This window comes from Lathyrus oleraceus, chromosome 4 (assembly GCF_024323335.1).
Source record: "Lathyrus oleraceus cultivar Zhongwan6 chromosome 4, CAAS_Psat_ZW6_1.0, whole genome shotgun sequence".
Lineage (NCBI taxonomy): Eukaryota > Viridiplantae > Streptophyta > Magnoliopsida > Fabales > Fabaceae > Lathyrus > Lathyrus oleraceus.
Window position 1 is genome coordinate 163,533,291 of NC_066582.1, and position 16,866 is coordinate 163,550,156.

At 36.1% G+C, this 16,866-nt stretch overlaps 1 pseudogene; it reads left to right on the forward strand.

The window, feature by feature from the left end:
- Positions 1-16,766: 16,766 nt before the first annotated feature.
- Positions 16,767-16,866, forward strand: LOC127077194 (uncharacterized; annotated as a pseudogene).

Here is a 16,866-nt window from a genome sequence, read left to right on the forward strand (position 1 = left end):
CCTCGTTTGTGTTTTCTTCCATTGTTGCCAATTTCTTGCATACGCCTTCATCCTCGACCAATTCATGTCCTTTCTTTTAACGTGTAAGCTCCCAAATTTTCCTCTTTTAAGGTAACGTCCATATACCCATTTATTTCAATCTTGCTTTCTTTATTAGGGTTTTTGAAGAAGAAGACCATGGGGTTTGATGGGGAAAATTGTTGATGATTTGTGGCTTACTTCATGTGTATATTAGTAGGGACACCACACTTAGCTTTGACCTTATCTTGTGTTGTCATTTATATTCACTACTTTCATGTGTTAACTGAATAACTTACAATGGAGGACCACCAATATGAAGTATGGAGGGAGATAGTGGAAAGCTAATCGATGTGAGTTGAGTAAGAGACATTAAATACCATATATTCATTTGCCCGTGAGGGCGGTTTAGACCATGCTTTCAGACGGTGAAACCCTATGAAGATTGGGGGTGATTCTCCCTGAAGAAGACAAGAGGATCTGAAAAAAATACAAAGGGTGTGAGGTTTCCCTTCATTAATTCTTATTCTCCTTGATAATTTTCCGCCTTCCCTTAAAATACAACGAATGTGATGTTGTATTGCATGAATGCTTATTCTCCTTGATAGGTTTTTGCATTCCCTCCAGTAAGATGACCTTACATCAAGGTCTTCCAGTATTGGTGTGAATATAAGAAGGGTTTGACGACCATGTCACTCGTCTTACATCTCTCTAAAGCTCAACACAACTCTGCTGATTCGGCACGAGGCCAAGGTCTGATATCTCTCAGGAAGTGTACCAAGACGTTCGAGTTCTAATCAGAGAGCGTGAAATACTTCAAAGATCGATACTTCTTAGTTAACCCCCTCAATGAGTTGGCTCATGCCAACACCTATACCATAGAGCTTGGGCTGTCATACAAATATTCAGACAACTTTTCAAAGTTCTGGCGTTAGAGTCATTTCTTGGAAAATTCTAGATCATATGTTTACAAAATGGATGCTCTGTCACAAGAGGATATTTAGCTTAAAAGGAAACTAACATCTTTCTTTGATCTCCATGGCTACATTGATGGTGATGTTCCTTTAGATGCGACAATGAGGAAATAAGGGAAGTTGTATGTAGAGACACACTTACTAATGGATGTCGACTCAAAAGAGGCAAACATATTATTTATCATAAGCGACATGGGGAAGCCCATTTTTCTTCAATATCCATTTGGTTTTATAATGTCTAACATGTCTATAATTTTCTTGTAGATAAAATTAAATGTTACAAAGCAATGCAACAAATGAAAAAGAGTCCTCGAGTCATACCTCACATGGTGGTTTCTACAAATGTCGTGATTATTAGGGGGTTCAAACTGCAGGACTCACTGTTGGGGAAGTTACTCTTTTCCCACCTACCCTAGGGCATGTGGAGGTACGTGATTCTCCAAACCTAGTTATATTGGAATATTATTTGTGACCATCTTTGTTCGCGGTTAGGAGAAGTTCGACCATTAGCCATGAGCTCGAATTGCCTCAAGAGATATGGTTGCTTTTTCGCCAGCGCCGAATGCTTGAGTAATACTTGGGGGAACCAAGACCTATGGGGGAATTTTGTCGATTCAAATGGTTGTTCTCATCTCTCTCTCTTTGCTTGACTTGGTCCGTGAACGTCCGGGGTGTTCTGAATCTCTGTTTCTAAAGTGGATTACATATACTTCTCAAGGAGTTAGCAGACATGGAATATCCTATTCGCTAGGTGTCATTTTGTTTGGTGTTTGGTGTTGCTAAGAGGAAAGAATTATTTTTTCCTAAATTTCTTTGAAAGGAAAAGAAAATACTCCAAGAACGCATTAATACTCTCACGGTAGAGAGATACTGGTATCCATAGGAACTTCTATTGGGGGACAATATACGTGAGAAATGTATAGAAGAGGGGGTTATATAAACCTTACCCTTTTAAAATTGACTTAAAATTTTTTATTTATTAAAATCATAGTTTTAAAAAACGAGGCAACATAAATTTAGTACAATATACATTGGATCAATATCACATGTTGCACAATGTACAAACGATGTAGTGAAATGTGGAATGATGAAAATATTAGTCAATCAATGCATTAATCAATATAAATTCAATTTGAACAAGGTTTCTAAATCAAGTTTTGTGAATAAGTGAATCATTATAATATTATATATTACAAACAATAATCTCAAGAAAATGAACCAGATAACTTAATATATTCCATACCTAAGCTTATACAACAAATCGTTATAAATATATCAGTCCTAACAAAATGTGATTCTATGAAAGCGATAAAGAACCTAAACATGCAACCTATATAAAAAAAATAAAAGGAGACATGGAAATAGAAAATAGAATCATGGTTTGTACATGTTCAACGAGTTCGTCCCCAGTTTGCGCCTAATCCAATCTCCAATGGCAAGTCGTTGAAATTTCATAGTCTTCCACTATTTTGACAATTTTACAAAAATCAAATGACCATATGTTGAAACTAAAAACAAAATTAACATCTCTGATTTGAATCTTTCTTTATCATGTTGTACTCAAACCACGCAGTCGAACTCCCTTAGACCTTCACTCCAAGATCCGAGACCCCCTTCAAGCATATGTTCTCTAATGATATTCACTCAAGCCTACCGATCCCTTGTCAGAGCTCTTACCCTATATGAAGGGACAAAAAATCTCAACTTCATTCCGCTACAACCTTTACTCATCTCTACCAAATTTTTCAATGGAGAAGAAATCCTTTTTTTTCTCTTGTTGGATTGTCAATTCTAGAAAAAACATATAATTTGAATCTTGATATGTAACTCAAAAATTTCACAAACATTAACAAGGAAGGAACCTCCTCTATAACAGATCGCAAAATTATTAATAATTGAGAAGCAACCAAATCATGGTAATCTTGCTAGAGGTAGAAGATGAATTCATATGCAATCAAAAAATGTGAAAAGTTGTACCTTGAAAGATAAAAAACAATTTTGAAAAATATTCAAAGTTATGATGTTATCATCATGTTGTTAGAGAGAATAAAAAAAAAGTGATTTATATATGTGTTGAGATTGAACACTAAAAACGAGTAAAAGAATCCTTTCATTAGAGTCATAAGCAGTAAGTATGATTCAAGTCAAATGAGAAAATGATTTGAATCAAGAACTTAAAACCCAGTTTTTGGCCATTTGATTCAAATTAGCGATTCGAGTATAGGAATCTTGTGGTTCAAATCAAGCTAACATAATCAAAATTAAGGACTTAAGATGAATTATTGATTCAAATCAACCTTTACTATGATTCAGAATAAGGAAACTTGTGATTCAAATCATGTTGGCAATGGCAAAACTTGATTTTCACATTCATTTAATGATTCAGATCATGCATAACCTTGATTCAAATCACACTTCAAAAAGTTGCGATTTTTTGAAAAATGAAGTGTTTGTTTGAATCTAAAGCTAGTATGATATAAATCATTCATTGATACATTTCTTGACCCAAATATTCACTTAATTTTACTTGAACCACTTTGCATTGACTTTTACCTTAGGGTTTGATTTTTGCATGCATAATGTGATTTAATAAATTGAACACAATGATAAGATATGGAAAAATATAATTTAGAGGAGACTCAACTACAAAAAATATGAACAATAAAATATAATAAACGGGAGAACCACCAAAACCAAAACCTTAGAGGAACAGAGCAACTTCAGTCTCCTTCTTTTTGATGCTTGGTAACTTGCATTAGAATTGATTCAACTTTAGAATTAAGTAAAGTGTGATCAAGGATTTCCTCCATGCTCTTCCTGAAACATTGCACCATACCTTTATTGCATAAAACAACATAAATCGACATGCTTGACTCATTACAACTTCTCCCCATTTGACAAGATCAAAAAGAGATTCATAGGAATGGATTCTAAACTCATAAGTCCAGCAAACATTTAAAATAGTAAATAGAAATAAAAATAAACAAAATTAAATAAATATATATACATAATCTAGAGATTATACGACAACTATAATATACTATTAAACATGTCAAATGCAACAAGTATACACAACAACGACATGAGCATTTTCAGCAGCAAAACACATTGATTATAACATACGAAACTACATGGAAGATGGAAAAATAATGCATGAACATAACAAAAATGATGTCAACATGCACATAATGAAAAAATGCATAACTACAAGGTCAAACAAGTATAATCTCAATTTTGTTTCCTAGAATTTTTAGACTTTTTGTTCTTACAATTTCTAATGATGGATGGATCTAAGACTACTCAATCTGCCACTGCTACATCTTTAGTAGATAGAAAGAAAACTCCTTCCCTCTTCCACAAGACACCAGAGATGCTAGAACAGTTGCTTCACTATATTCATATTTGGTTCAAGCTCCACAATTGGCTAGATTTATTCAAGTTACATCAATAGTCTCTCTTGTTCTTCCTTCAGTCATACAATCAAACACATTGACCGAAGAAAATAAAGTACTTTCGCTTTCATAGGAGCCACAACTACAACCCTGAAGATTGAATCCAACGGAAGGATGCCATCGGAAGAATGATCAAGAGGAGCCTACTAATTGAATATATCAAGGGGAAAACGGGAAAAAAAGGAGTCACTTAAAGGTAAGTGTTTCTCGAAGACCATAGAGGCTAGAACAAGCGGAGAGAGAAAAGATGCAAGAAATGGGAAACTCCCCTACGTCACCGGTATATAACTAGGGGAGCATCCCGGGAGAACCACCCCTCCAAATGTACTATGAAAAGGAAAATTGCATAAATGACAATTGTCCACCATAAAAGAGGAAGTACTTCGACAAAAGTCCCTGACCGACCTAGGTTGGGATTCTCAGACTCAGAGAAGATTGAAATTGTTCCCAAAGAGATATTTCCCCTTGTAATCACTACTATGGTTGGGAAATTCGACATTTCCCGAATCCTTATTGACTGAAACATCTCCTATGATATCATGTACTTTGAGTTGTTTAAAAAGATGGGACTGGACCGAAGTGGTTCGTTGCCATATGAAGGATTTGATCTCAAGGTGTTCAATGGAATCACTATCCACCTCCGAGGATACGTAGAGATGATGTTTTTTGTAAGTGATGAAAAGGATATCCAGATAGTAAATTATATATTTCTTGTTGTTCATTGCAGGAGTGTTTACAACATGACAATGAAAAGAATAAGTGGCGACTGACCCAACTGGTTATGTTCCCATTTCCTAATTATATTAAATATTATACATGTATCATCACTACTACGGAAAACACATATCACAACGGTTAGAAAAGGGGTACCACCATGTTGGACCAACCGTGGTTAGGTAAGGTGTGATTGTATGTATGATGCTTTCCACCACGGTCATGCGACCGTGATTATAAGTCAAGTAGCGTGCTATCTACCACAATGGTTAATTTAAACAATTGTTGTTGTATGTCTTAACCTATCACAACAGTTATTTTAAATAACCATTGTTGTATGTCTTTTAATAAAATAAATAAAAATATAGCAGTTGAACAACAACAAGAACAACAAGAACAAACACAAGAATGACAAGAAGAATAAGAACTACAACAAGAACAAGAACAAAAACAAAAACAAAAACAAAAACAATAATAGTAATAATAATAATAATAATAATAATAATAATAATAATAATAATAATAATAATAATAATAATAATAATAATAATAATAATAAGAACAAGAACAAGAACAAGAACAAGAACAACAACAAGAATAACAAGAACAACAACAAAAAGATAATTTTTTATTAAAATAACCCACATTTTCAAAAAAAAACTCCCAAAATAACCCACATTTCAGATGATTTCCCAAAATAACCCACTTTGAAGAAATGGTGCCAGATGAATTGGCGCATGCCATCTAACTTAAAGATTAAGCAAGTTATGGTCCTTGGGAGTTGACCTCCTAACTAGGGGACAAACAAAATGGCCTATAATCTTTCATCATAAAAAACGAATTTCCAAGCCAAATTAGTTCTTGATGTCAACATGAAAGTTGTTTGGAATTTCATGAAGAGTAACTTTGATCTTGGAATCATTTTCATATGGAAAATATTGTAGGCGACAGGGTCTAGGGAACCCCAGTTTTGACCAGTTGACTTTCTCTAGTCAACCTCTTCGAACAAACTTGTAAACTTTAGGTTCCTTTGATCTTTGGGGTTCATGGAGGATAATATATGCTTGAGATTATGTATAATGAAGTATTCCTTGATATCTTTTATAAATTGGTGAAGAAACTTGCTAAGGAAGTCACACAAGATACCTAGATGAATTAGGGCTTCCAAGGCAAATAAGCTTCAAACTCTTGATGAATTTTTGATCAAAATAACAAATAAAGAACATGGGGATCCATATATGATACTTAGAACCATTGTGAATATTTCCTTGATTGATCTATTTCCTTGAGGGTCTCAAACCCTAGATATGAGCTTAGTGGGGGTACAGATGGACATACACACACCTACAAAAGAAACAAAGATATACATAGACATACTTTTGGCATTTTGGTTAGTAAACAAAGAAAAACAAACTATGATACAATCAAAAGTGCTTGGTGACCTCTCCAAATACAAACCCAATGAATGAGGGGTGAAGAGGATGCTAAGGTGTGAACCCAAAGCCAATGCAAATGATGAGATAACATGAGGGATCTGTAAGACCCCAATTTTACCCCTAAGATCCCTCATGCTATCTCATCATATGCATTAGCTTTAGGATCACTCCTTGGCATCCTCCTTACCCCTTATTCATTGGGTTTTCATTGGGAGAGGTCACCAAGCACATTTGATTGTATCATACTTTGTTTTTCATTATTTACTAACCAAAATACCAAAAATATGCCAATGTATAGTTTGTTGCTTTTATAGGTAGTGTGTGCATCCACTAATGCCTCATCAAGGTCACATCTAGGGTTTTAGACCCTCAATGCAAGGAGATTAATCAAGAGTTGGTTCACATTGACTATAGATATCATATATGGATCCCCATGGTCTTCACATATCATTTTGATCAAGAATTCATCAAGAGTTTGAAGCTTGTTTGCCTTGGAAGCCCTAATTCACCTAGGTATCTTGTGTGACTTCCTCAGCAAGTTTCTTCACCATTTGATCAAATATTTCAAGGGATAATTCATATTACATAATTTTAGACATATATGATCCTCCATGAGTCCAAAATATAAAGAGAATGTCAAGTTTGCAAGTTGGTTCATGGTGGTTAACTAGAGAAAGTCAACTGGTCAAAACTGGGGTTCCCTAGATCCTATCTCCTACAATTTTTGTCATATGAAAATGATTCCAAGAGAAAGTATACTCCTTATGACATTCCAAACAACTTTAGTGTTGAAGTATAGAGCCATTTTTTCTTGTAAAGTCATGTTTTGTGGTGAAAGCGTATAGGCCATTTTGTTTGAACCCTAGTTAGGAGGTCAACTTCCAAGGACCATAACTTGCTCAATTTTTACGAGATAACATACATTCAAGTTTCATTATCAAATTCAAGATTCCCCCTTCAACTTTTATGTTTGGAATAAGTTCAAATTCATATTTCAAATACATGTTCCAAGAGGAAACATTATAGGTCATTTTGGGTCGTTACCATTGAATAAGTGATTTTCCTCAACTTCTAAAATGCATAACTCCTTCATGAAAAATCCTAATGAGGTCAAATTTGTGACCAAATTGAATAGGTTTGAAATAGATACAACTTTGAGGAAGGAACATTTTCCATTTGAAGTCCATAGGAAAATTTATTCAACATAAAAGTTGTTTCCCTTGATCTCACCTTTCTAAAAAGTCTAATAGCATCCCATTTGGATCAAAATTGAGGGACTTGCGCATGGCTCATTTGTTGGGTTTGTTTTGGCAAGATTTGGATTCAAATGATCATTCTTCTTTGCATGCTTCCATATGATGACTTCAATACACTTTGTGCATGAATTGGAGATGGATTGCATCACTTTTTAGGCCCAAACCATTGCCCATGCATCCATGCAACTTGGTTTCCAATTTTGGCATAATTTCAAGTGGTGTAAAAATCAATTCCCTTTCCTATTTAAACTAGCTCGTGGCCTCAGAATTAACATCAACACCTTGCCCAAGCTTTGCCAAGAGAACTCATACCCTCACACCATAGAATTTCTTGAGGATTCCTTTGAAATCGAGTTTGAATTTCACTTTCTGTTTTGAAGTTCAAACTCCAAGAATTCATTGTCTTTCACATCTCAATTGATTACTGGAAGCAAGAGGAGGAAGAATCAACCAAATCCATATCAAAATCAAGCTGAATTGAAGCTACTCGAAAGTGATATTTCCAAAACTTCTCTTCTTTGATTATCCCTCATTTCTCAATTATTTTGATTGATTTTTGGTTGGTTGAAGTCCTACCAATGTAGGCAACAAGATTGAGTTGCTTTGAGGTCAAATCGAAGCAACTCAGTTCATGATCCTCGAAATTCAAATCTATGTATTTTTTTATATACTTGGAATTAGAGAAAATTGAGGTCAGATTCGAGCTCCTGAGCATTTTCTCTTTGAAATAGCGTCCTTGTTTTTCATTTTTCATGAAGTTGAGGTAGGACCAATCTGGTGGTGATCACCGGAGAAGTTGACCGGAGCTAGGGCTCCGGTGGTGCGTTGGCAAGTCCCAAGCCATCTGATCTGGTTCAAATGTTTTAATCTTGAGCATTCATTCTGATTACCATGCGTACATTGCATTGACCAAGGAGCATGGTGGAACGCGCGCTGTGGCCATCAGATTTGCCACCTCAATTAATGAGGGAGATCTGATGGCTCTTGTTTTTTTTTAATTTCCTTTTAATTTCTGATTTTATGTTTAATTGCTTTATTTTGTTTCATTCATAATAATTTCATTTTTAACCCAAAAAATATGGGACTTTCACCAAAAATCTTTAAATATTTTCCTCTTTCAATTTTTGAATTAAAATTACTTTTTTGGATTATTTTTGATATTTTTCATGAATTAAATGTTTTTGTGCATATTTTTAATTGTTTAAAAATACTTATGACTTTTCAAAAATCATGAAATTTTTTGTTTAAGGTACTTTGACCTAGGTTAAATCTCTTGGCCATTTATTTGGTGTTTTGAAGAGATTTTAGATTTTGACCAAATTAAATTGTATTTTAATGCATTTTTAACTTGATTTTTAATTGATTAATTGTGTAAAAATTATGTTGAGCCATTTTTATGGTCTTCTGGTGTTTGACTATTTGTTTGGGCCTTGGTTAAGGTTGATTTGACTTTTGTTGGATTAAAATTATTGGATTTAGGGGATTGATGAAATGTACATTTCATCTCCCAAAATGAATGAATGATTTTAATTTGATAAAATTACTCCATGACCAATTTGTGTTTCTCTCTTCCCCTCCCCCTTCATCTTTATCTCTATTCTTTCTCATCCCATTCATTGACCAATGAAATCTCAAATATCCTAAGGCTAATTGGTTCATCAATAACCTTGTGTCAAATGAACCAATACAAGTATGGATGGGATCGGTCCATCCCTCTCGATCTTTTCTGTTAGTGTGTGGTATGTTTTAGGAGTTTGGTTCATTATTCCAAATCTCTAACATGCATTAAGACCTAAATTTTTATTGCCCGACCTCAGATAGTTGTGACTTCTACATAAGTCCAATTACGATTGCTTAACATAAAGCTAAATTTGACCCTAAAGGCATAACACTATAGTAAGTGAGATTGTAAGTCTCTCATCCTTCATGGTATTGTGTGGAAACATTTCCTTTTTTCCTTCCTATGGAAGATGTCTTGGTTCAAGGATCCATGCTTGTGAATGGATGGTTGAATGTTCTCCAAAGAATGACTTAATCAATTAAAAAGCAAAACACCACTAACACTTGACTAACATTTGACTAACTCTTATTAATATTGCTTTACTTTTCAAGTAATTTACTTCATGCAATTTAATTTTCAGTCATTTATCATTCATTTCCATTTACATTTCATTAAACTTGTTTATATTTATGTCATTTTCATTTTGCTCATTTGAGCCATATCTTGTGATTGTATATATTTGTTTGTGTATTTTGATTTTTGTTTGCGGTCTTAGGACCTTAAAATACTTAATAAACAACAAAAACCCTAAAAAAATGTTTGTGGACTGTTGAGCTTGATCTGAACTTTTTGGACTTAGAACTAGGCAACATTTCATATGCAAAAGGACTTGGCAAATGCCAACATTCTGAGACCAAGTTATTGTGAACTGAGCCTTCATCTGATGCAAGTCTTGGGATTTATTTGAATTCATCTACTACATTATCTTGATGCAAACTGTTAGTTTGATCTTATGCCTGATGCTTTCTTTTAAGATGATAAAGGAGTATTTCATTTGATACATGAGAAGACAAAGAAGGCTGCTAGCTATGGGATTTGCTTGTTTGGATGTGACTATCTTTATTTGATGCCTTGATATTCATAATGTTTGGATATTGCTAATTGCTTGACTGATTATTGCTTGATTCAAAGTCCAAAGGGAAAATGGGTTTTCTATATGACATTCTTGTATGTTGGATTGCATCACATTGGTCAGATCTTTTTAACTTTTAACTTTTAATTTTATGCTTAGGATAGCCTCTTCATCTTCTTCCTTTTCTTAAATTTCAAAATCTCTCCCCCCTTTCAAAAACTTTCTTTGCTTGTGATTTCAAACTTCGACCCTTTTTCAAATTAGAAACTTTGGCCCTATGCCATTGATTTTTTCAAATTCTTACTTAAATCAAACTTGTAAATAAATCTAATCATGTTGACTTAAAATTTCAAAAGAAAAAAAGAACTAACAACTTCATTCAAATTTTTGGCCCCTTTGTGCCCTTATCAACTAAACTTTTGTTAAAAGCAATTCACTCATTGAAATTGTTACCACAAACTACGAGGTTTTGGTCCCTCATTTTTATGTTGGTACATAGGCACAAGTCGGAAGGTCTTGTCAAACACAAAAGGATAATCAATGAATTCTTTTCTAATCCCCACACAATATTTTTATCAAACATCATTTATACCAAAAACACATACACATAAAAAAGGGCTCCCGAGGAGTACCTAGGACACTTTGGGTGTAACACCTTCCCTTTGTGTAACCAACCCCCTTACCTATAATCTCTGGCATTTTATTAGTTTTGATTTGAAAACTTCTTATCTTTGGGTTTTGTTCGTGCTTTTCCCTTTTCCTTTGGAAATAATAAAAGCACGGTGACGACACTGGTTTTGTTGACGTTAAGCTTATCCATAGCTTGATGGTCATGAATTTACGGCTACAGAAATTAAGTGGCGACTCTGCTGGGGACTAGTTCTCAGTGGGTTTAGCCTACATTTTTATGTGTATATATTTGTATATTTGTTTGTATGATATAATCTGTATGTTGTGCTTGGTGATCTCTGAGTGGTGAGATAAGTTCTAACCCGAACTTGAGTGCAATTAAGATAGGAGGATGGTATAGTCATGTTCAACTTGTGTGGAGTAGTCCTTAACAAGTTAGCTTGAGGCTCATCTACTCAGTGGAGACCCTTTTGGAGTTACTAATGTCACACAAGTCATTTGTGCTTAGGCATTACTTTCTCTGATTTTGGGTTCGAGAAGCTGAGGATGGTAGAACATTTAACCCAACTTGGCCTATTTAGGACGTAGTGCGGAGGTTGTTCAGGTGTAGACCTGATAACAGTTGTTACACAATACTACACTCAGACGAGTCTCTCTTAAGAATATTATGGGTTGATGAGTCAGTCATCCTAACCTATAATATCCGATAGATGGGATTAAGACTTTGGGAACTTTTATAGAACATGATTTACAGGTTTTTATCCTTAGTACACTTCTTTGGGATGGTTCTTAACCTGACTCCATGCTCGTGACTCAGAACAAACCCTTTGATTCTTGGTTGATTCGATCAAGTCATGTCAATATCAGTGGAACTTGGGTGTTGATAAGTTGAAAACCATAATCCACCAAAATGGATGATTGATCTTGATGATGACTTGATCCATCCCTTGATCTTTGTTTGTGTTTGCCTTGTGTGTGATCCCTTGTTTGTGATTATTGCATTCATGCATACATGCACATCATAACATTCATCACAGAAAAATAAATTTCAAGGAACTGAGGTCTTATTTGAAAATATTTTCAGACCATGGATTATGGACGAAGAACACTAAGAAGTACATTTTCAGATGTCCTGATTTGGAAGAGATAAGGAAGTTGTCATTCTTTGTATTAGATCCCTTGGACTTCAAGCAGTTTCATGGGAAGCTTTTGTCTGTGCTATTTGTTGGTGTAGTTGAAGGACTTACGAGTGTGTTGGTTCTTTTTTATGATCCTCTCTAACGATGCCTCACTTTTCCTGATTATCAGCTTGTGCCTACGTTAGAAGAGTATGCCCATCTTTTGGAAATACTTGTATCTGATAAGTTACCCTTTAGTGGATTGGGGGAGATTCCCAGATCTCATCTCATAGCTAAAGCTCTTCATTTGAAAAAAATTGAAATTGAAGCTCATTTGGTGAAGAAAGGAGGTACTATGGGTGACATGTATTTCTCTTTGCATTTAAGGAATTTTAAAGGTGGTGGGACTATTATGTGTTGTGTTCCTCTTCTATATAGGTGGTTTATTTCACACCTACCTTAAATGCCTGCTTTCTTGGAGAATAAACAAGGTCTACGGTGGTCTCAGAGACTCATGTCTATTACTAATGATGATATTGTTTGGTATGACTCTGAATTGAGTAGTTTAGAGGAATCAACTACAACCCTGTTTTGGCTCGTCGACAACTTGGGTTCCCCTTGAGAGATAAACCAAATAACACTCAATTAGAAGGTATATTCTATCAAGAGGGTAAAGATACCCAACATTTAAAGCAAAGGATAGTGCATGTTTGGTATAATGTGCATAGGAAGGGAAAATCCGAGCTTGGTCCATGCAACTGTGTAGCTTTGGAAGCTTACACCATTTGGGTGAAGAATAGAGCTTTGGAGCTGAAGATGTCGTAGGCTTGTGAAAGACTTATATCTTTGATTGTGGCTGAGCCTTCAACTCTCCCTAACCAAGATGTAGATGAGTTGGAAGACGCACTCGTCAAGATGAAGCAAGTGAGAGATCTGTGGGAAGAGCAGTTCCATGCTTTGAGCCAAAAGCATGAGGAGTTGCAGCTTGATTCGAAAGACAAGGATTCACTCATTGAACTTCTTGAAGACCGAGCAGTGAAGAGACAGAGAGAGCCAGAGGGTCTATCCTCCTCTAGCATGCCTCAACCTTCTAGTGCTTGGAAGAAGATTGTTGATCAGCTTGTCCTTGAGAAAGCTCAGATGAAGACATCCTTTGAGTCTGAGATTCAATGCATCCTAAGGAAGTAGGCCCCTGCAGCCAGATCATTTGATATTGTTACTAAGGGATCCTTAGGATGATTAGTTTCCTTTTCTCTTGTATTTGTATTTTGGTTTCTGAAATTGTACTCAGTGTAATCCTTCCAAATTTTATGAATAAAAAGAGATTTTTATGGTCAATCAAATTGTTATTATTATATATATTTACAAATAGAACTTCATATGTTCTTTGGAATTAAATAAACAAAAACATTGCATTTCATGGATCATTTGCATAGCAGGTTTTCTAGATGTCTTATCGGTTATTCTTCTGTGCTTCAGCCAAGCTAACTCACCGATACAACTCTTGCACTATTAAATCGAAGATTATGGAACACTTAGAGCAAGAGAACAGAGAACTAAAGGATGAAATTTCCAGGTTAACAACATCGATGGAATCTATCATTGCTGCATTGAACCAGACTTCCCCAACTCCTACAACTCCTCCCCAAAGGACTGTCATTTTTGAGGTTGCTACCTCAATCATTCCTGTTGCTGCCAGCCAATCCGGTCCTTCTATGCCTGCTGGATTCCCTTGGGGAATGTTGTTCAAGTTTATGCCTGAAGGGTATGCACCCACTTTTGTCTCTCTGCCGACATCTGGCCCGGTCATGTCAGTTCCACCTCCAGTTGTTTATACTCTACCTCGTGTTAAGGACGCTATCTACCATTCTGATCCATCTAAAGGTATAGACATGTAAGAGAAAATGGAAGAAATGAAGGGTCAGTTCCACGAGTTGCATAAAGAGTTGAAGACTCTGCGAGGAAAGTACTTGTTTGGGAAGAGTGTTGTTGAGCTCTGCCTAGTGCATAATGTGAAGATCCTGATGAAGTTCAAGGTCCCCGACTTTGAAAAGTATAAGGGGAACACTTGTCCACTAAGCCACCTTGTGATGTACGCCAAGAAGATGTCAACTCAAACTGATAATGATCAGTTGTTGATTCACTACTTCCAAGACATTTTAACCGGTGCTGCTTTGAGATTGTATATGGGGTTGGATAGTGCAAGTGTCCGTACTTTCAATGACTTGGGTGAAGCCTTTGTCAAGAAGTACAAGTACAACGTTGATATGGCGCTTGATAGAGACCAACTGAGGTCTATGTCTCAGAAAGATAAGGAGACATTCAAAGAGTATGCCCAGAGGTGGAGGGAACTTGCTGCCTAGATAACGGTTATGCCTCCTTTCTTTGGTACAACGTGTACAGGACTGACCCATTTGCTATCAGATATAGGATATATAATACCTGCTTCTAATAACTTGGTTATTTCTTTTTTCACTACCTCACTTAGGATCGGATTTAGTCTTCTCTGGTGTTCCCTAGAGGTTTTACCGTCTTCTTCTAACATGATGCGATGCATACAAATAGAAGGGCTTATTCCTTTAAGATCGGTTATGTGGTATCCTAGTGCGGTTGGATATTTTCTTAAGATATGTAGGAGTTTTTCTGTTTCGAGTCTTCCTAGATCTGCATTGACTATCACAGGTCGTTCAAGTTCTAAGTCTAGGAATTCATATCTCAGATTTTTGGGAAGTGTTTTCAAATCAGGGGTTGGTTTGTTAAGACACTGCGTAGGATCTGGTGTTATTGCTAAGCATTGTTTAGATTTGTCTTCTAAAAGATAGTCTGATGATTTGTCTTCTCCTGACTCTGCTTCTTTTATGCATTCATCGATGATATCCATGAAGTAACATGTATCTTCTATTGCAGGTGCTTTCAAGAATTTGGAAAGAATGAATTCAATTTTCTCTTCACCTACTTCGAAGGTGAGTCTTCCTCGTTTTACGTCTATGATTGCACCGGCAGTTGCTAAGAATGGTCTTCCTAGTATAATAGGTGTAGTATCATCTTCTCTAATGTCCATAATTGTGAAGTCAGTGGGAATGTAAAACTGACCTATGCGTACGGGAACGTTTTCAAGGATTCCTACAGGATATTTGATGGAACGATCTGCTAGTTGTACAGACATCTTGGTCGGTCTTAATTCTCCCATTTCCAGTCTCTTACATATGGATAAAGGCATAACGCTAATTCCGGCTCCTAAATCGCATAAGGCTTTGTCGATGACAAATTTTCCTATGTGACAGGGTATAGAGAAGCTACCTGGATCCTTGAGTTTAGGGGGCATGTTTTGGATTATAGCGCTACATTCGGCAGGGAGTGTAACGGTTTCACTATCCTCAAGTTTCCTTTTATTAGAAAGAATTTCTTTTAAGAATTTAGCATATGAGGGCATCTGCGTAATAACTTCGGTAAATGGAATTGTAACGTTTAATTGCTTAAGGAGATCAACAAATTTTCTGAATTGGCCTACATCTTTGGTTTTAACAAGCCTTTGAGGGTAAGGTATAGGTGGTTTGTAAGGTGGTGGAGGTACATAAGGTTCCTTCTTTTCTAGGGTATCCTTATTACTCTCTTCCTTTTCCTTAGGTTCACTTTCCTCAGTAGATTTCTTAGGGTTTTGGTTTTCTATCCTTGGATCAGACGGTCCTTCCACTTCCGTTCCACTTCTTAATATAATTGCATGAGCTTGGCTTCTCGGATTAGGTTGGGGCTGTCCAGGGAATGTACCGGTTGGTGCAGCAGTAGGTGCTTGTTGTTGAGCTACTTGAGATATTTGGGTTTCTAACATTTTGTTATGGGTAGCCAAGGCATCTACTTTGCTTGCTAGTTGTTTAAGTTGTTCGCCAGTGTGTATGTTCTGGTTTAAGAAATCTTTATTGGTTTGTTGTTGGGAAGCTATAAAGTTTTCCATCATGATTTCCAAGTTGGATTTTCTAGGGGTATTATTGTTAGGATTTGGTTTCTGATATCCCGGAGGTATAGATGGGGTTTGATTCGGAGACTGTCCAGGTGCGTATAAAGCATTATTACTCTTATATGAAAAGTTTGGATGATTCTTCCAATTTGGGTTATAGGTATTCGAATAGGGGCTTCCTTGAGCATAGTTTACTTGCTCTGTTTGGATTCCAGTCAAGAGTTGACATTCCGCAGGAGTGTGGCCTTGGATTCCACAGACCTCGCAATTCTGAGTTATAGCAACCACGGCGGTTGGTGGTGATACGTTTAAACTTTCAATTTTCTGGACCAAAGCATCCACTTTTGCATTGACGTGATCAAGGTTACTTATCTCGTACATGCCAGTTTTCGGTTGAGGTTTTTCCACTGTTGTTCGTTCGGTTCCCCACTGATAGTGGTTTTGGGCCATGCTCTCGATAAGCTGGTAAGCATCAGCATAAGGTTTGTTCATTAGTGCACCACCTGCAGCGGCGTCTATTGTTAACCTTGTATTGTATAAGAGACCATTATAAAATGTGTGAATTACTAACCAGTCTTCCAAACCATGGTGTGGGCAAAGTCTCATCATGTCTTTGTATCTTTCCCATGCTTCGAAAAGAGACTCGTTGTCTTTCTGTTTAAATCCGTTTATCTGGGCTC